The sequence below is a fragment of the Eschrichtius robustus genome, chromosome 2, assembly GCF_028021215.1.
Source record: "Eschrichtius robustus isolate mEscRob2 chromosome 2, mEscRob2.pri, whole genome shotgun sequence".
NCBI lineage: Eukaryota > Metazoa > Chordata > Mammalia > Artiodactyla > Eschrichtiidae > Eschrichtius > Eschrichtius robustus.
In genome coordinates, this window is record NC_090825.1 from 37,153,579 (window position 1) to 37,175,695 (window position 22,117).

The following is a 22,117-nucleotide window of genomic DNA, read 5'->3' on the forward strand; positions in this document are numbered from 1 at the left end:
TATTTTTCAAGCTACTTCCTTGTATCTATCCTAAAATGGAATGAGATCAACAAACTAACACACACACACACACACACACACACACACACACACACCCATATTAACAACAAGAAGTATTGAGAGTTTGACACATTAGATTGAAGAAAAATAAGTTAAGTCTAGACCGCTCAGTGAAGCAATAATTTAAGAGAAAGACAGCCAGTGCAAAATGTTAAAGGGTGCCAAGGAGACAAGCAAATTATAAGAGCTAAAACTCATGGTTGAGAGCAATTTGATGATACCTTACAAAATGAATCTGAGTGTTTAGACTATGAGGAAAATATCTACATATTGGAAATAGGAATGTTATTTTAAAAACAAATTGGCTGTCCTATATTTAATTTACATAAAAATTAGATTTCTCAGTACTTGTTTTTCTAGCCCTGATGCAGAAATAAAAATAATATATATCCACCTCTTGGTGAGGGAATTAAATTTTTTTCCAGTTATAAAAATCATAAAACTGCAAATTATCTGCAAACATAAATATTTTTAAAGAGCTAAATCACTAGGGATGCCAAACTAATTCAACCTGGAATTATAACACCGTTGTATGTGGTCTGTAAGGGCAGATACAAATTAAAAATAAGAGGCTTAATACTCCCTGTTGAAAATAAGGAAAGAGACCCTCCTCTCTTTTCTTAGAGCATTTCCTTTAGAAAACTTCAAAGTTCTATCTCTGTCTCTTTGAAATATACATAAACTCTTTAAAAACTAAATAAGCCTCTTGCACTTTATGACTCAGGAATGTCTTTCTCAAGGGCCTAGGAGTCATTTCTTTAAAATGCAATCCAGGAAGATGGTGGCCCCATCTCCTAGTGTCCGTGGAAGGGTGGGAGCCTTACTTCGGTGGGTTCCTTATCACCTGTCAAAAAGATGAGTTTATTTTTCCTTTGGCTAAAGCCAATTAGCTAACACAGGCAGTCACTCCAATTAACCAGATGAGTTTAGGATGAACGTGTGACAAATGGTTCTGTCAAGTCCTCTTACTCGAGGACTATTTACTGTTTATCTTGAGAACACGTGTGTAACGAGTTGTATCTGCTTGGTTATACACGAGGGTGAGATTTCTTTCTGTCTTGCAATCTCTGAGCAGCTTGCATGCCTAATATTTATTCAATAACGAAAAAGAAGTTTTCTTTTTCTTCTACCTTTGTGGACAGATTTTCTGGGTTGAGAGGAGATTTGGCTTTTAATTATATTTCCGTAACAAGATACAGTTCATGAAAAACACAAATTGATTATAAAAGGAGAACAATGTACTAGAATAGTTTTAAGTTACTTTCGACGACTGAGAAATGTGATAGACTTAATCCCATGGCAACTAAAACCGTGGAGTAGAGAGGCAGCAATGGAGAACGGAACAGCCTGGACCCAGGGAATCCACGATTCTACTCTTGGTTTCACCATTTTGGTATTTGTATTTAATCTTATGAGGAATCATTTTTCTCATTCGTAAAATGAGGTTAAATTGGACTGGTGGCCTGTTGGCAATATCCATCTTTATATGTGTTTTATTTATTATACATTTTGCTTAGGTTATTTTCAAAATAGAGAGACTACACATAAAAATTGAACTTCTGGATAAAAAGAAGAAGGAAAAGGAGAAGGGGAGAAAGAAGAAGAAGGAGAGAAAAAAGGATGGTTTTGCTATACTGGGCTCATAATAATGTTAGCTGGAGCTGAGAAGTGATTGACTCCTTGATCTGGACACATGCACTTGAGTGGCCCACAGTCTTCATCATTCCCTGTTGCATATTAGTTGGTTTGTTCATCTACTTATATTTCCTGTATACATGTATGCAAGATATAGGTCACTGAACAAACCACTTAAAGTAGATGTGCATGATAAGAGCAAGAAGGGAAGGACTATCTGAATGGTACTTTTCTACTCTCTTTTAGTAGAAAAGTAACACTCACATGTGTATGTACATGGGCAAGGCAAACAATGGAAGGTTTCCAAGCTGCGCTCCAGTAGGGGATCAATCCTTTGCATCTTGACAGGCAGTTATTGGTGATGTAATCCAAGCATGTTATTACCACCTGTGCCTTAACTGGCCAGAGTAGTTTCAACATAGAGCAAAACACACAGAACAAACAAAAGTTGATGACTGATTCAAAATCTTGCAGTGAATTCTAAAATGCCACCAAAGCTCTTTGGTAAAGTGTATCATTATTGATTAGATGCCAATTTTTAATCTTGGTTATATGTACATTTTAAATATAGATTTGAAACTGCTATTCCCTTTAAATGTCTATTCACTTTTTTTTTTTAAACAGAATTGCTCTTTCTCTTTTCCGTCAAACCTAAAGGTACCTAGTTCCTAAGATAGGCAAATGATCACTACATCAAGACATGTTATTTCTTCTTCAGCCTTCTAATGGGCATTAGTTTTATATCTAGTTTACCAAACTGTGGCAGATCTGTGGGCTTTCGCTTCGTAACATGAATGAACATCTGATGAGGCATGTATGGTATGGTATATAAACTATCTATGGTATATGGTATAGTATATAAACTAATGTATGGTATAGTATATAAACTATAAATATATCATGATTTTTAAAAATCAGAAAATAGCCATATTTCAATGAAAAAAATCTTAGAATATCTACTTGACTTAAAGTACTATTGAACAATGCCATAATTAGTTTCCAAATGATTTACGATTAGCTCTTCTTCCAAAGAATAATAAATAAATAATAAATGAAGCTTAAAAATAAGCTTCTCTTTTTTTTAGAAAGTTTCCTCATCAAAGAAATCAATATTGTTAATAATAGGAAATGTCACAAATGTCCAGGTCTGCTAAAAATAAATCTGTCTAAAGTGAAAAAAACTCAAAGAAAGGTAAAATAATCTCTTTTATTTTTAGGTTGTAATGTGTTTTAGAGGACTAATTGCTTATATACTGAATATCCTGTCCAGGCAAATTAAAATGGAAGTGAAATTATCATGCTTGGAAATTGCCTGCGTCACACATTCAACCATCCAGATTTCAAACACAATGACATCAGCAATTCTCTTGCTAAATCCATCACCCTCACATTCTTTATACATATTCCATTTCCAGTCTTTCACTCTGAATAGCTGGCTGAAAATTGTGTTTAGCCTTGAAGTATTGGCAGCCATCCAGCTAATCTTCAAGACCGCATAATGAAATGAAAGGGGTGGAGACCTAGCATACAGCATGCCAGCCTTAAGCACATTCCTTGTCATTGGGCCGCATTCCATGACTATTAAATTATAATTTTAAATGATTTAATTTTTAAATTATTTTTCATAGCCTGAAGCAATTTATGTGGGTGATATTAGGACCTCAGGGAATTAGCTTCTCCTTTAAATAAATATTAAGTAGTCAAAAAATTTAGAACACATCAACTTGTTATATGTTAGTCTCAATCCAACAAACAGTGGTATATAGGGTGATGTTTAACATTTTTAGAACAAAGAATGCGATTGATTGTTTATGGAATTCAAGTCAGACCTTTACATATGGTGTGGAAATGCCTAAAATCTTCTTTCAGTTCCGGAACTATCCAACATAGGTTAAAAATAAAACCATGGGGCTTCCCTGGTGGCGCAGTTGTTGGGAATCTGCCTGCCAATGCAGGGGACACGGGTTCGAGCCCTGGTCTGGGAAGATCCCACATGCCGCGGAGCAACTAGGCCCGTGAGCCACAACTACTGAGCCTGCGCGTCTGGAGCCTGTGCTCCGCAACGAGAGAGGCCACGATAGTGAGAGGCCCGCGCACCGCAATGAAGAGGCGCCTCCGCTTGCCGCAACTAGAGAAAGCGCTCGCACAGAAACGAAGACCCAACACAGCCATAAATTAATTAGTTAATTAATTAATTAATTAAAAATAAATAAATAAAACCATGTGTATGGCACTAGCAGCTAGGTATTTAAAATACATTCTAATTTACAAGATTGGAAATTTCTCTTTGCTTCATTGACTTATGACTTCTTTGATTTGAAAAATAACCACAACTTCGAGAATAGGAAAATAGCAGATACGGATACATTGCTAGAAGATAGCTACTTCACTACAATTTTTTATGACAGTTCAGACTCAGGATTTTATGGCTCACTAAAATTGAGTTCAAAGCCTACAGTATGCATTTTAGCAACACACAATTCTTCACCACCTACTGAGAAAGTTTTAGTGTTTAAAGACTTAACAGCTGGGAATATAGGATCATATTTGGTTACATAGTTCTATGGACAATAAAAATTGATTATTAATAATCACTGAATAGCATCCTGATTGATTTTTTATTTTCAATTTTTAATTTACGTCTTTACTTGCAAAACCCAGAGACCCATGGCCTGGGATTTTCTGTAGAAAGATCTTACAAAGGTAACAGTCTTAGCTTTATTGCTCTTGAGACTTGTGTCAACACCAGTAAAAAATCAGTTGTTTCTTGCCATGAAATAATGCTGCTACTTAAATTTGTATTTACTTGAAGAATTGAGAAAGTAGGTTGGAAATTAAAGAAACCAACAGAAATGATTAAATCTAGAGAATATTTTACATTTCAAAAGCAAATAATATGCTTCCTTCAGGCAAACAGTTTCCAAATTTCATGGAATCCTCATTATGATCCTCCCTCTTCCTGCATCCCAGGCCACTTTTTTTTTTTCTTTTTATTGGAGTAAAATTGCTTTACAATGTTGTGTTAGTTTCTGCTGTACAATGGAGTGAACCAGCTATAGGTATACTTATATCCCCTCCTTCTTGGGCCTCCCTCCCTCCCTTACCCCCCCATCTAGGTCATCACAGAGCAGCAAGCTGAGCTCCCTGTGCTATATACAGCAGGTTCCCACTTTTGGAGTGGTGTACTTAATTGACCTTATTCTGTTTATGCTGTTACTTCACAATGGTGTTATTCTGGTGATTCCAGATTTTCTTAGAACTATTATTGTAGTCTTCATGGATTTCAAGGACTATAATGCTTTAACAGGACAATAATTTTATAAGTTCCAAAGTTGTTGGATAACACCAGTTTTCAACAATTTCCCAGGCATGCACAGTGGTTTATTTTTACTGAAGAACAAACTGATGTACAGCTAACTGTAAAATATTGGAAATAGCGATTCCCAAAGTACATCAGAGAAGGTTAAAAGGTCACAGGACTTCTTACAAAGTTAACATTTGAATTATTTTTCAGTTTAGCAAGCTGAATAAAGGGTACTCTATGTTCTTCAGATAAACTAAAACAACTAAAAATACAAAAACTTTTTCTTCAGTTAAATCAAGACAAGTTAACTTAGAGTGGACTGGTGTGCAGGGCCACAGAAATCACTGTATGACTGAAAAGGGAACTCAACAATCACTGAACATTTGAACAAAATTATGGCCCTATTCTTCAGAAATAACTAAAGAAAAAAACTTTTAAGGGTTGTTACTTCTTTCTAAGTGAAAGTGAAACGCACTATTAGGAAAAAGAAATCCGTAGAGTCTACATTAATGAATTTATAACCTGTTTGGCACTTAGAGGGATGCCTGGATATAGTGCTCAATAAAGGTCAGCATCCTCATCGTCATCTTCAGTCCTTGTTGTAAGTGGTCGGTAGCTGATAACAAGCAAGACATAGATTGCTTGTTATCAAGATTCCTGCTTCAAAGGTCGTTGACCATACTTCTCTTCAGGGAGTAAGGAATGGGTGTTGGGGTCAGAAAGCCTTCCTTAATTTGAACTATGTTTCTGCTACTTATTAGCAATGGAAACTTGGGCTTTTTTTTAAGTTTGGTGAATCAATTTCTGTTCTATAAAATAAGGTCAATAATTGCTACCTCACAGGTTGGGCTAACAGTGTAGTCTCTGACACATAGTAGGTGCTTCTTTCATATGTGCTAGTGTTCCCTCTTCTCTTTGAAACAAGTATTCAGTTGAAATGTTTTTCTGTGCACACCCTATGTAAGAGGAGAGTTCTAGTAGTACCACATATCCATTCTCCACTTTGTCCTTAGAACAGAACCTCTGAATGTTCACTGGTCACATTGCTTTCCCGGATATGCTTCATTTCCCAGATATCTTTGCAGCTAAGTGTGGCCATTTGAGTTCTGACAGATATGAAAGTGAAAATAGAATGTTCAACTTCCTGAAAGTGTGCTAAATAGGTAGCCTGGCCCACTCCTTCCCTTTCCTAATTTTTGCTGACTGGAATGTAAAAGTAATAACTGGAGCAACAGCAGCCATTTTGAGTCATGCAGAAGAGGGTCACACCCTAGGAATGGATCATTAGAAGCTAGGAAAAATGTGTGTGTCTCTAATGAAATATTGTTCTAATTAAGGTATGTCGTCTGACCCCAGAGCCTTAGACTGTCAAATTCCAGGATAAAAATTTTATGCATTTTAGTCACTGTTAATTTCAGTTTTCTATCACAAGTAGCAAAAGCTAATCCTAACTAACACTATCCCAAAATATATTTGGGAGTACAAGCAGAATTGACATATTATTCATGTATTCTTATGGTTTATTATTTTTGATAGCACTTTTGTTAGGGTTATCTTTTTATGCAAGTTTCTCAGAAATACTTGAATTATGTTTATAACACAGAAAAAAATTCTGTATGAGCCAGAGAAGTTGGTATGGCATACGGCTACAAATAATAACATTTAAAGACAGGGATCTACTCCCTTTGACTAAGCTTTGGGTTCCATACAATCCACACAGTGGGACTGAAAAAAGTGATTGGTGTCTGACCATCTGTTCTGGTTACTATCGCTATAGTACAGAACACCCAAAACTTAGTGGCTGAAAACCACCATTTTATTATGTGCAAGAATTCTGGAGTCAAGAATTGGGACAGGATATAGAAAAGTTGCTAGTCTCTATGTTATGGTGTCTGGGCCTCAAATGAGATCAGCTGAAAGCTGGGGTGACTCAAGAGTCAAGGGCTAGAATTATCCGAAGTTCACTCCTTACAAGTATGTCTGCTGTTGTCCTATAAGGACTAGAAGACTAGCATTGCCAATTGGCATAACTTATACGTGGCTTCTCCCTGTGTTTTGTCTTCCTCATGGCATAGTGGCCTCAAGGTACTTATTCATATATCTTACAGAGTGGCACAGGGCTCCAAATACATGTGTTTTCAATCAACGTGATAGAAGCTGCGTCATCCTTTACTAACTATCCCCACTTATGCTGGTCTGTAGTTGAGGAAGCAGTTCCATGCCTGCTGAGATATAAGGGGAGGGGACATAGACTCTACCTCTTGTTGGAAGGAATGTCAAAGAACTTGGAGGAAGGAATGATTTAAAATAGCCACACCTTTGTGTACTGAAGGAGAAGTAAGTAGCTCCGAGTTTTGTCATGGCTAGGCCTGGTACGGCCCAATGATACAGTAAGGAATAGAGCAAGGACTTAATGTGACTTGTATTAGTAGGCAAATTCTTGAATGTTGCTGTGGTCCTTCCAGCCCAACTAATAGATAAAACACAGGGAACCCAGAGATGTGAGTAATTCTGACCTAGCAGGATGATTCTCCTACACAGGTTGCACTGACCTCTGAAATTTGAATGAACTTTATGAGGAACTAACATCTAGGTAACTAGCAACAGTGAAGCATTGGGGAGCTGCTTCCACTCACTTTTATCATTATCTGGTTGATTTCTTTGCATTGCTTAGGTCTGTGTCAAACCAAACACAGCAACCCTGTGTTTGAGTTTCTATTCTCACCAGTCTTCATACTTCGTGGTCTAGTGTCTTAACCTGGTTTGGATGAACAAGAACCTTTTATACTTGGAGATATTAAAACTTGATAGTGGTGACACTATTAATATTTCAGGTTCAATAACTTTTCTAATTATAACCAGACAGAAATAAACATCAAGGTATTCTTGCTTATTGGGTGACAAATAATTTCTCTTACCAAGAATTTGTAAACTGAGAGACTAATATTAGAAAAAAAAATTTAGTTTAACTGTTAAAATTCTGTGTCTCAATTTGCTTGTCATGCAACAAATGAAAATTCTACCTAACTTGGGGAAGTTTGGTGGGAATTAAAAATATGGGCGTGAACAGCTCCTGGCACAGAGCAGGCACTTAGCAAATGCTGGCTTCCTCTTCCCCATGTGGCCTCCTGTAGACTCTGTCACACTCCAGGGCAGTGTCTCATTTCCTAAAGTGAGTCTGCAACTTGGAAATTCAATTTCTGATTCACTGAAAAGGAAATTACAACAAGACTCAAAATCACCACTGTTTCAAAAGCTCTACCTTTCTAAAAATTAACAAAAGAGCTGATACTTATATTTCTAAGTCATCTTTTATGATCAAAAAATATGCTATTCCAGAGTACTATCATTTCAGTGAGAAATAAGGAGGTTATGGCTTAGAGAGTTTCAAACTTGAAAAAAACAAATTTACATTTCTTACAGTAATTTTAATAATTAAGTTGTCATTCGTAGCCATAATTGTAGGCTTATAAATCTAACCGTCTCTGAGCCTAAGGAGTTGGCTGTTTACAACTAGCTTTTGCCCACGAACATTGGCCTTATTTCTCTGCTCACATAAATTAGTCGCTAGTGCTTCACACATTTTATCATCATTATCATACAGCTTTATAACAGAGCACAACAGGGCTCCAGTGGAGCAGCTGTGTGTGTGGCTTGTGTATTCCCTAGTCTAGAACAGTCACAGCCTGTAATGGATGGGATAATAAAAAGCGATCCCTACCCAGTGGATTTCATTATACACTGTCTGCCTTATGCAAACCTGTGCTTTGGGAAACATCAATTTTATTTATTTATTTTTAACCTCTTTATTGGAGTATAATTGCTTTACAATGGTGTGTTAGCTTCTGTTTTATAACAAAGTGAATCAGCTATACATATACATATATCTCCATATCTCCTCCCTCTTGCATCTCCCTCCCACCCTCCCCATCCCACCCCTCTAGGTGGTCACAAAGCACTGAGCTGATCTCCCTGTGCTATGCGGCTGCTTCCCACTAGCTATCTATTTTACATTTGGTGGTGTATAGATCAATTTTAAACTGAGATATGAGAACATTTGGCTACAGCTGTTAAAATACATGAGTGATTTTAAAAATAAAAATATTCATGTTACTAAACAGAAAGTAAGAGGTAGAAAGTTCCAGGATTGGGCCAGCAAAGTAAAGATTTCAGAATGGGCTCTGGCTGTTTCCATCTTCTGTTCTGCCATTCTCAGCAAGTTGGTGATGCCTTCTCTAGCTGCACCAGGCACTACAATCTTATAGGGCATTGTCCAAAAACGGAGAGGAAGGAGCGGATCTTCTTTTTGACTTTTGTCAGCAAGATAATTTTCCCAGAATCCCCCTATGGACTTCTTTCATTTCATTGGCCAGAACTTGGTCACATGGCCACACTGACTGCAAAGGGGGCAGGAGATGGAGTGTCTGTCACTTTCACCCTCTGTCATGGGAAGCAGACTCTGCTAATGAATAAGACTAGAAAAAGAGTGACTGTAGGGTACCTATGGAAGATCTCCTGTCATCCCTGATAACTGGTAATCGCTGTAAAGTTACAACTAAGGTCATGGATATTTTAGAGGAATAGTTAAATAAAAATAAGAAAATAATGATACAAGCGGCTGGCATTTGTTGAGGGCTTACTGTGTGCCAAGTGTGGTGCTAAATGATTTACATTTACCATCTCATTTTACTTTCAAAATCAGCCTGTGAGGACAGTATTATTACATCCTCTCTATAAAGGAGGAAACTAAGATTTAGAGAGATAAAGTAACTTTCCCCAGGACATGCAGCTGTTGAGAGTGGGGTCAGTATTTGAAGGCAGCTACCCTGACCCTAGAGTTTATGTTCCTTATCAAATTCAAAATATAATTCTTGAGTCCCTACTACATTTTAATCAGTGTCTTACTACACCAAGAGTCTTAGCAACACGCAAGGCAATATGTTTCTCTTTTTCATTGGAATCATAGTCTTAAGGGGTGAACGCTAAGGTGATTATACATGTGCATATTCTCAAAGGGGATAAAGTATTTAGAGATTGCAATAAATGGATTTAACCTGTTTTAAGATGTGAGAGCAGGCTTCTTTGAATAAGTCATCAGTATTAGTCTGGGTTCTCCAGAGATACAGAAGCAATAGTGTGTGTGTGTGTGTGTGTGTGTGTGTGTGTGTGTGTGTGCAGAGAGAGAGAGATTTGCTTGCAAGGAATTGCTTGCTCACCTGTGGGAGTTTGCAAGTTTGAAATCTGCAGGGCAGGCTGGGAGTTCCCACAAGAGCTGATATCACAGTCTCAAATTTGAAGGCTGTTTTGAGGCAGAATTATTTCTTTTTCAGGGAAGCTCAGTCTTTTAAGGCCTTCAGCTGATTGGATGAGTCCCACTCACATTATAGAGGGTAATCTGCTTATTTAAAGTTTACTTATTTAAATGTTAGTCACATCTAAAAAATAAATACCTTCAGAGCAACATCTCCGCTGGTGTTTGCCCCAACGACTGAGCACCATAGCTGTGGTAGGCTGACAGAACTAACCGTCACATCATCTTTAGTCTCAAACTCCAAGAATGAGTAGAAATTATCCAAGAGCTGGGGAAAGAGAACTCTAAGAATAAAGAACTGAGTGAATAGACGCATGAGTCAGGATAGAGTTTGGTACATTTAAGGAAATGAAAGAAATTTATAATGGCTTCATCAGATAAACAAGAGTACTGATGGCTTGAAATGAGACTGGAGATAAGGAAAGGATCTCTATCATGAAAAGCGTTTGAAGTGGACACTTAAAAGTTCTTCAGCACTCACATCTTCGTGTTTTAGTGCATTTTGAGTTTTATTTTTTTAAGGTATAACTCAAAAGCTACAATTTCTAATATCCCTTAAGTTAAGGTGCAGACATGTCACTTATGTTCAGCCAATCACTTATAAAACTTGATTTGATAAGTGAGCCACCTGGGAAAATTGGCTGGGTACTGGACATCCACCTTACTCATGTGAGTGGTTGAAATGGCAACCAGGTTTTGGGGGCGGTGGCAGGTTCCTGATTGAATTATATGGATTTGAGGGGAATTTATAAGATGAAATCAGAAAGACTGGAAGATTAGGTGAGTGTTGGAGATGAGAATGAGGAAAGGATTAGCTTCTATCCATTTTTCAATGTTATCTATAATCTATTTTTACTAAACTTTATCTATATTCCATCCACAGAATCTCACTTATATATATATGGTTAATACACATCAATATTCACCTCTTAAAAATAATTTGCTCTTTTATCTAAACTGCTCTCAAGATACCACCATTCTGTTATTTGTTATCTTTCATAAAGCCATGTGCAACACAGTCCTTTATAACTTAATGATAGAAAAAAAGCTTACCTATTATTATGCTTTTTTAAAATAAAATGTTTAAGTGATTCACTATACTTAATATTTGGTTTTAATAGCAAGGAACTTCAAAATCAAATTATGCACTTATTTGCAACAAATTTAGTGTAAGTTTCTTGAACAAAATTTTCCCTTAAGTTATGATATACTTCTTTTGTTTTTACTTTAAAGGTCGTACTTTAGGCTTTTTTTTTTTTTTTTTTGGTATAATCAAGGTGGAAGCTATGATGAGAATAAGTGTGGAATGTGCCAAAATAGAAAGCAAGATTTTTCTGGCATTTTTTTTTTTACCTTCAAAATTATTCTTTAGCATAAGGGATTCACATCTTATTACTTGAGTCCTTACAAAGGGCACTCCCTCACAATTATTTTGAGTTTGAAGTACTGTTAGAGGAAGCTACCTTAGTCTGAAATAAACTCAATCAATGTTTCTTTGAGATGCTTAAAAAGTTCACCTGAAGATTTATAACACAGAAGTCAAGGAAATATAATTTTACTCCGCAGATTTTGACCTCACAATTGGAAGTATCGAAGGAAGTGGTTAAAAAAGGTTTTTAAAGCTTTTGGATGAATGAAAAGCATAATCGCATAGACTCTGTTTTCCAAGAACACCAAAAAACAAAAACGTTGAATTCAGGTATGTGTCTTAGCTCAGCATCTGGTCCAAAGTGCAGAGGGGATAAGACTTGGGGCTTAGATCTCTGTCTTTCCCCTAAGATGCATTTTTATAAAGAAAAATCTAGTTTTCATAAGAATCGAGGCTACATTTCATGTTTACAGTTTTCTATTTTTTCCTCATGGAATTTCTCTTGAACATTTTTTTCACACTTTAGACTAGGGACTATTTTGTCATACAAATTTGTTCAACATGAGATAATTCATATATTAAAAACTAAATTAAATTATATTAAGTAAAGGAAATTAGTAAATTGCCACTAAATTTCTCAGGTCCCTTCATTGTATTATTAGCTTTTCATTGTTTTAAGCAAATGTGTGTAAACATGATTAGTATATTCCAGTGAAATATTTTAGTAAATAGATTTGAAATTATAGCTTTTGAGTGATATGCACAAGTGGTATAATAGAGTATAATTTAAAGCAATTTGTTCACGTTTTTTTGAGTTTTTTAATTGAAATTTGTATCAAGATAATTGGAGCTTCATATGCAGTTGTAAGAAATAACACAGATAGATACCCTATACCCTTTACCACAGTGGTAATATCTGCCAAAATTATAATATAGTATCACAACCTGGGTTTGACATTGAATGCAGTCACATATTTTCACAGATTTTCTCAGTTTTGCTTATATTCATTTGTGTGCATGTATGTGTGTGTGTGTATTTAGTTCTATCACATTTTATCACATGTATAGGTTTGCATATCCATAATCACAGTCAAAACATGTAATAATTCTCTTAATTAGGCTCCTTCATGTTGCCCTTTTATAACCATACTCACTACCTTCACCTTCTCCCATCCCCAGCCCTGGCAACCCACTCATCTCCTTTCATTTTTAAAAATTTGTCATTTCAAAAATATTATATAAATGGAGCCATGTAGTATTTTGCCCTTTAGGACTGGCTTTTTTCATTCAGCATAATTCTCTGGTGATGCACAGGTTGTTGTGTGTAGCAATAGTTTGTTCTTTTTTATTACAGGGTAGTATCCATGGTATGGATGTATCATAGTTTATCCATTCACCCACTGAATAATATCTGAGTTAGTTCTAGTTTTTGGCTATTACAGCTATGTATAGGATTTTGTGTGAATGTAAGTTTTCATTTCTCTGGGATAAATACTCAGGAGTGTAATTGTTGGGAAATTTGATAGCTTTATACCTAGATTTTTAAGAAAATGCCAATTTTTTTTCAAGAGTAAATGTACAGTTTTACATACCTACTAGCAAGGTACGATTTACCTAGTTTTTCCATATCCATGCCAGCATTTGGTGTTCACGCTATTTTCTTTTTGAATTTCGAGATAAGTATCTGCTGATAACTCATAGTAGTTTTAATTTGCATTACTCTGATGAGTAATAATGTAGAACATCTTTTCAAGTGCTTATTTGCCATGTATATATCCTCTTTGGTGAAATGTTTTGGTGAAAATTTGCCAATTTTATAACTGGATTTTTTTAAACTATTGAGTTTTAAGATATGTATATATAGATATATATATACACTCTGTAGTGTGTATTTTTATCCATTTAACAGCATCTTTTGCAGATAAAATTTTTAATTTAATGAGGTCAACTTTTTCTTTTATGGATCATGCTTTTGGTGTCAAGTCTAAAAATTCTGTCTTATTCTATATGTTAAAGATTTTTTCCAATGTTTTATTTCCTAGAAGTTTTATAATTTTATAATGTAAGTCTCTGATTTATTTTGTATAAGGTGTGAGGTTTAGTTCGAGGTTCATAATTTTGCTGATGTAGGGTCAGTTGCTCTGGCACCATTTATTGAAAATGCTAGTCTTCCTCCATTAAATTGCTTTTATGCCTTGGTCAACAGTCAGTTGAGCATATTTGTGTGGGCCTGTCTGACTTCTCTGTACTGTTTCACTGATCTATGGCTCTGTCCCTCAACCAATACCATACTACCTTGATTACTGTAACTAATAGTAAGCCTTAATATTGATTAAGTGATTGCTCCCAATTTATTCTTCTGTGTTAAGGTTGTTTTACCTATTATAGGGCCTGCACCTTTCCATATAAATTTTAGAATCAGCTTGTTGATGTCCAAAAAGCCTTGCCAGTCCAGGATGCCATTTTTTTCTCCATGGACCTAAGATGCCTTTTCACTGTATTAACTTTTAAATAATTTGGAAGTTCAAATGTAAGATTTTAGAAAAGCTAAATCAGGTGAAAAAACATCTTGCACTGACTAGATAAGTGAATAGTCTACGTACACAGAATGTGTCATAATTTCTTTTTTTGTATTATAAGATAATACATTTGAAATAAAATACTTTCTCTGAAATGAAAAACCTTGGGAAACATTAAGAAGTATACTCTTCATATTGGTATACAGACAGTTCTGTAGTTTAAAAGGAGTACTGGGCTTTAAGGTCATCAAAATGAGGAAGAGTTATTATTTTTGTGGTGAAACTCCAAGGTTCTGGTTAATAGAAAGTTTGAGAACTTTGAGTGTTAGATTAAGTGATTTTTATATAATTAATTAATTAGCGAAGACTATGCCTTAATAAGATATCATATCTCATTTACATTCAGCAATTGAAGAGAAATAGAGCAACTTGGGAAGTAAATAAGATAAAGGTTTTAAAATGAAACTTTGTGTTGGATATGATTAATTAGCACCCAATATTTATTTTTTTACCCATTTCTTGGGGACCTTCTTGTTTTGTGTGGCCTGGAAAGCTAAATACTCCATTTCCTTGTCATTAGCTTTCTAGATATAAATCATTTTCTGCCTATTGAATGCACTGTGTGAGATTTAGAAGATAGAAATGAGACAAACATCATCTTCCTTCTACTGCTGTCTGTTTCCTGCTGTAACCAATGGGATGGAGAGATAATTGTTTTGTTTTTGTTTTCTGCAGCAGAATTCCATGTCTAGTCACCAGCTTTGGTATTGAGAAGGAGTTAACAGTGGTGGTGCAGCAGCTTCTCAATCCTGGTTTCTTGATCGTCAATGTGCTACCGAGAAGTGTGGTTCTTGAACCTAAAACTTCCTTTGGCATCCTTCAGGTTCCTAACCCTTCTGGAGTGCGGTTGAGGTAGTAGCTACTCTGGTGGTCTGTTCTTTGGCCTTCTGTGGTACAGGTCTCAATGAGATCCCTTTGCTCCAGCCCTTTAAACATTCTGCAGGTGCCATTTTTCCATATTAAAACTCTTTCTGCTCAAAATACCTGGAGGGTTTCTATTTACTGAATAGAATCCAAATTGATACATAGTTCTGCAGAAACATTATAAAAGTAAGCACCAATAAACGTGGAGAAAATCGAGGAATGATTTAATAACTGACTTTTTAAAGAGGTAGTGAACAGGCTTCTCAATACACTGTTCTTACTGACACGATGGCAGTTGTAATTGGACACCTCACCCACCAGCAATATTTGCTAGAAGCAGCTCTGATATGCTGCTCCTTAAGTCAGATGTTTTTGAAGTTTAAGAAAATGAAAGTAAGAAAGTTACCCTGTGTTTTTACTTCTGCCTGAGCTATCTTCAGTGAGAGACAAATAGGTGGTTTTAAGACTAGTTTTTAAAAATGCAACTCAGTAGATCCACCTTCTAAATGACAGCATAAAGAGCTCTGTGTATCTGTTCCCCAGCAAAACAACCATAGTGGTTTTCGTCCCCTCAAAATTCATATGGTGAAACAATCCCCAATGTGACAGTATTTGGAAGTGTGGCCTCTGGGAGGTGATTAGGTCATTAGGGTGGAACACTCATGAATAGGGTTAGTGCCCTTATAAAATAGACCCAGGAGAGCTCCTTTGTCCCTTCCTCTACATGAGGACACAAAGAGATGATATCAACCTATGGATCAGGCAGTGGGCCTTGACCAGACACAGAATCTGCTGGCACCTTGATCATGGACTTCCCAGGCTCCAGAACAGTCAGAAATAAATGTTTATTGAGATGCCCAGTCTATTTTTGTTATTAGTAGCCTGAATGAATTAAGAGAAGCAGTTAATCTGTATTTCTCTTAGACTCTCTTTCAAGAGAATCAGGCTTAAGTTTCAATGAAATTAATTAATGGTAAATGAGAAGAATGACTATTACTCTGGAAATATATTATTAGTCTCTGAAGTTTATTTTTCCCAGTACAAATTTCTGGCGCTTTTTAGCTGTAAAATGCCTAGCAAAGTATTTGTGGTTTTATTATTATTTTAAATGATTAAAGAAGACAATACAAATACACTTTAACCCTTCATAAAGTGGGCAGTTTCTATTCCCAAGGGTGCAGAGAACTGCAAAATGGAGTGAAAGGCAGAGAGCTCTTATAAGATAAGGAATAAAGAACAAGGAAGAGAGAAATAGAAAATAAATAAAGAACAAGGAAATAAGTACAGGGCCCAGAGTTGGCTTGGCTTTTGGGGATTGGCTGGTTGGATAGACTACATTTCTGGTCAAGCAGAGCATTTACAGAGACACAAACGCTGTATAAATTTCGGTTTGCTGAGTGGCACCCCAGGAGGAGCAGTTCCATCTTGAGTCTACAAATTTATTTCAACATTATCCATAATCACCTTTCTTTCTACATTTTTTCTTTCACAGCAGTTTTATACCCTCAGTCTCCTCGTCATTCATATACAAAAATTAGAATTTATCTTTGACTCATTCATGTCTGTCCTTTCATATCAAGTTAATCACTAAAATTTATTGACAATTATTTTCAATTAATCTCTCCCTTTTTGTTGTCATTACCATGTTCTAGTTTCAGATCATTATTATCACCTGCTTGTACTAAAGAAATAAATATCTATATGTTTCTCTATTGTCTATCCTCCTTCTCCTAACAATTATACACATTACTGCCAGAGGAATTTTTCATACGTTCATTCTCAGAGTGTCTCTTTTCTGCCCCAAAGTATTCAATGACTTCTGGTTGGCTACTGAATTTATTTCAAACTTCCTGGCCTGGTATGTGAAACCTTTCTTAGTGTGTTGAAGCCTACCATTTCAATGCAAAAGAGATGAACAGTTCTCTGACCATGAATTAATGTATTCTCTCACACATATTAATGTCTCTTACGGGAAAAAAAATTAAATGGAATCACTGCTTTATAAACGTGGAGCAGTGTGTTGAATCTGAGTGAACAGCTCTGTTTACCATATAACAAAAGCAGGCTGTATTTTCAAAGTAAAGCAGAACATTTACATTAGCAAATTATGATGTGGGTCTCTTTTGGTCACAAAACAGGAAAGAGAGAGGGATTTGTATTTTTGTAATAAAATTGATTACTAGGACCTTGTATTAATTTCTTATTGCCGCTAAAACAAATTACTACTACAAACTTGGTGTCCTTAAACAACACAAATTTGTTATTTTACAGTTCTAGAGGTCAGAAATCTGAAATGGGTATCATTGGACTAAAATCATGGTGTCTGCAGGGCTACATTCCTTCTGGAGTCTCTAAGGGAGAATCTGTTTCCTTGCCTTTTCCAGTTTCTAGAGGCTGCCTATATTCCATGCCTCATGATCCCTTTCCATTTTCAAAGCCAGCAGTGGCCGGTCAACTCCCTCACATCGCATCACTCTGACACTTACTCTTCTGCTTCCCTTGTCCACATTTAATGACCCTTGTGATTGCATTGGGTCCACCTGGATAATCCATCGGGATAATGTCTTTATCTTTAGTCCAGCTGATTAGTAAGCTTAAATTCATCTGCTTCCTTCATTTCTCTTTGTCATGGGATACAACATTTTCATAGGTCCAAGAGAGTAGGACATGGACATCTTTGGGAGGCCATTATTCTATCTACCACTGGACTATTCAAAATAGAACTGAAAACAGTAGACTCCAGAACTTTGTCCAGGGTTTATTTAAAGTATCTATATCAGCTTGGCTACTCTCAACCACTTCCTGAATCCTTCTCTCCCTTCCCAACCCTTAGAAAATTCATTGCATTCAGAAAATCCTGAGTCTTCTACCTGAGGAAGGATTTTTTTAAAATTTATTTTATTGACGTATAGCTGATTTACAATGTTGTGTTGATTTCTACTGTACAGCAAAGTGATTCAGTTATACATATATATACATTCTTTTTCATATTCTTTTCCATTATGGTTTCCATTATGGTTACAGTAGGACCTTGTTGTTTATCTACTCTAAATATGATAGTTTGCATCTGCTAACCCCAAACTCCCAATCCATCCCTCCCCCACGCCCCTTCCCCCTTGTCAACCACAAGTCTGTTTTCTATGCCTGTGAGTCTGTTTCTGTTTTGTGGATAAGTTCATTTATGTCATATTTTAGATTCCACATATAAGTGATATCATATGGTACAAGGAAGGATGTTTTGACATCCTTTCCTTTTCCTCCTGTCAAGCCAACTGGGGAATAGCTCCAAAAGAATCAATAGAATCAAGAGGAGAAGGTAAGATTGGCAACTCATTTCCTGGATGGACTTCTTTGTATGCAGCAGATTGACATTTTGCCATCTGGGAAGATCTAGCTGGGGCAAGACTAGAATTAGAGGGAGATAAGGGAGTAGAGAGATAAGCTGTAGTCAAACACTGGGACATCTGCAGGGTATTAAGGCTGAAGGTCAAGTTGGCACTGCAAAAATTGGAAAGTTGTACCACCTGACTGCCCCCACCCCGCATAGGAGTGCTCCACGAGGGGGTCGCTGGCATTACTGCCCCTCAATGGCACAGTCAGTTGATGTCAGCCAGAGAAGCCACAAAAGGCAGACAAGAACTACATTAGCCCAGTTAAGTAAAAAGTCTTTGCCCCTTTGCTCTAAACACTAATCGTGGTCTTTAAAATTCTGGAGGAAATGGACCCAGAAAAGGGAAGGAAGGGGGATATGGGAGAGCTGACCATGCCTCTTCCAAATCTGAGCCATAAATTGCATACGAGCTTGACGTTTTAAATTGGATTAGAGTGGATTGGAATTTAAAATCTAAAACTGGCAGAGAATTATAGAATTTACTCAATAAATCTTTAAAGGACAGTGAAGAAAGATTTAACTGCAAATGTTTAAAGGTAATAATGGAAGAAAAATAAAATTATTTCTTGTCTATACCCTTTCAGTTTAATACTGGTCCATTTCAGTTTACAGATACAATTTTTCTTCTTTAATTATCTTTATCAAAGATTCAGGCATATTATAATACAATTGATAAACACTCTAGCTTCCTTGATTAAATATGGGAGCTTTTTACAAAAAAATAATTTGGGACTAACTTGAGAGACTCCATAAGCTTATCTATTAATCACCTTCTCATATGGGTGATGCCGAAGACACACTGTTTGCATCTGAGAAGGTGATGTTTTCTGATTTTGCTTGGTGAGATGTGATTGGACCCTCATGCATCTAGCCTATTTAACCCTATGAGATAGTTATAATCTCCTTTTACACCTGAGGAAACAGAGGCAGAGAGAGGTTGTATAACTTTGTCCAATGTCTCAGAGTTAGGAAATGCTAGATCCAGATTTTACTTTAGAATTCTGTCTCCAGAGCTGGCTCCAGAGGCTAGACTCACGGCCTAGCAAAACAAAGTAGTTGTTCATGAGTATTTGCTGAATTGAATTGACTACTAGAGTTTGTCATGATTATCACCAACTTTGTAACCTAAACTAGCTCGCAGTATTTCACGAAATAGGGCAGGATAAATTGTTCTCCAGAAGGGGTAGTTAGTGATTCATACTGTTAAATTGCCTAATTTTCCAACTGTCAATTGTTAAATTGCCTTATACATTCTCTCAATGGTATTTTGTTTCCCTTGAAGAAATAAGCAAACAGGAAAACTCTTTCATCTCACCCATTACGGAAGAAAGCTCCTCTCTCAGCAATGCTTTGCATGGGTTATGGCTGACGTTAAATCATCTTTAAGCATTTAAAAGGCAAATTGGTTCATCCATGGCAATTTTATTGTGCTAGAAAACCTTAATCGTAGAATAAGGTCCTTTCTCTCTGAACTTTGATGTCTTTGGTAAGCTTCAATTCAAGCATTTTTGTTAACTAGAATCAAAGAATGGTGTCCATCCTTTAGAAGAAAGGTTTGCATTATCAATACAATACAAAATGAGGTTGTTAATGTTATTATTTATGGCTAAATGTTTGCTTGCTGCAAAATCTCTATAGGGAGGTGGATTTCAGAGAAAAATTTCTTTGAAGAAAAAAGTTACACACACACACACACACATATAAAACATTTTCCAGTTAGAAAGTAGATCATGCTTAATACCTGAAATTTCAAAAAGCATATGGAGAAACGAAGCCAGTTAACCATAATTCTACAACCTAATAATAAACCACTATTACAATTTTGATGTGTATCTTAACAGATATTTGGTTCCATGTTTGTGTGTATATCTCTATATTTCTCTTTATAAAAATATAGACCCAATATATCAACAGCATTCAATAAATGTATGTTTTGAGGAATTTTTCACTTATAAATATTTCATTAAGGTCTTTCTACATTCATAAATATACTTTCATAATATAGATTTATTGGATGCACAGGAATCTATTGGCAGCAGCATTTTGTATTAAAGCAACAGCCTTCAAATTGAAGGTATTTTGACCCATCTAAGAATTGTTTCTTATGTCTTCAGCTTTTAAGAATTGAATACTGTGCAAAGTAGGCATTTTAACTCACATCAGTTGTGATAAATTGAAAAAAGAATGCATCCTAAATACTAAACCAGGACAAATGCATCCATTTATAAATTTTATATGTATCTGAGTCTACCAAATAAAAATATTGACAGCTCCACTCTGTCCTCTAAGATTTGGCCAATGTGCAGAATTGTTCATGATTAGTACAAAACAACTTGACTGAGGTCATCTATCAACATTCTGAAACAGAATCTGAATGGATTATCTGTTTATTTAAAACTGACACTGGTTAAAATTCTGGGTCCAAGTCAGAAGAGATCATGGACAATTGTATGTGTTAAATGAAGAAATTCTCAGAAGCCATTCAGAAAGCACTAATCTTGGATGCTTTCATGGCTGTTACATTTTCAAGATTGAATGGTATTATAGGTTTCTGCACTTGTAATTGAATATATAGCTGTTTCCCCCTTTATGTTAGGAGGTGATAAATCTTTAAAAAATAAAAACGTTAATAAAAATTTGCGAAAGGATCAGCCTAAAATGATCTTGACTCCATTTTGGATTTTTTTCTAACACAAATAATGCATGCATATTTAACTTTGCTTTTTTCATTATAACTGTAAAGCTTTGAGATGCCCTTTTGTTCACATCCCTTGAAAAAAACAAAATCAAATTGACTGTGTTGAAAACTGTTTATAATTTGAAAATTATAGCAAGATCATATACTTTTGCTGAGTATATTTTCAGAGGTCAGAATTCTGCTTATATTTTTCAAAGAGAGAACTTTAAAGATAAAAGTTATCTGAGGACATGGGCACTTTTATGCACTATGGTTTGGTTGTTTTGTTTGTTTTTAATATTACTCTTTGGAGTTTGGATGCTTATTAGCAACCAAAAGTACTCCTTGATTTTTCTTGCAATTTGATGGATTTTGGAAGTTAATTTTCTTTAACCTAATCAGGAAAGGGCTTTTGCAAGAGGTAGGTTTTAGGAGAGAAAAAACAATTCTTATAAATTGGAGGGTAGATTTATTCTTGCATAAAACACCACTGGCTTTCAAGAAGACGCGAAAATTATTGATACCCCTTCTCTAGTCCTTAGGGACATTGTCATGAAAATAAAGATGATAATGATGATAAGGAGGTAAAGGAAGAGGTGGAAGAGGGGGAGAAGGGGGAGGAGGGGGAGGATGGTGTCTGTGAAGCATCAAAACACATCTCCAGAGGAGTATGAAATGATCACATTTTATTTCTTGGAAGCATATTAACAGCAACAAACAAATAAACACAAAACAAGAGACAGCTGTTTTTGTTGGACATTTTGGTTGCTATCTTACCTGAAAATTAATATGAATATCATATGTAAGTACTTTGTAAACTTCAAAGTAATTTACAAGGGTAAGATGTTCTTATTTTCATCACTGTTATTGGTATCATTATGATTATACTTATTTGAGCAATGAATATTCATATCACCATTTGTCGTT

General features: G+C 35.8%; 1 protein-coding gene across 1 annotated transcript in view; it reads left to right on the plus strand.

Moving 5' to 3' along the window:
- Positions 1-15,016, plus strand: part of MRPS30 (mitochondrial ribosomal protein S30) — a 113,234-nt gene extending 98,218 nt beyond the window's left edge. Inside the window, exon 10 of the mRNA XM_068535319.1 lies at positions 14,934-15,016. The gene's annotated coding sequence lies outside the window, so the exon portion shown is untranslated. The remainder of the gene's footprint in view (positions 1-14,933) is intronic.
- The last annotated feature ends 7,101 nt before the right edge of the window (positions 15,017-22,117 follow it).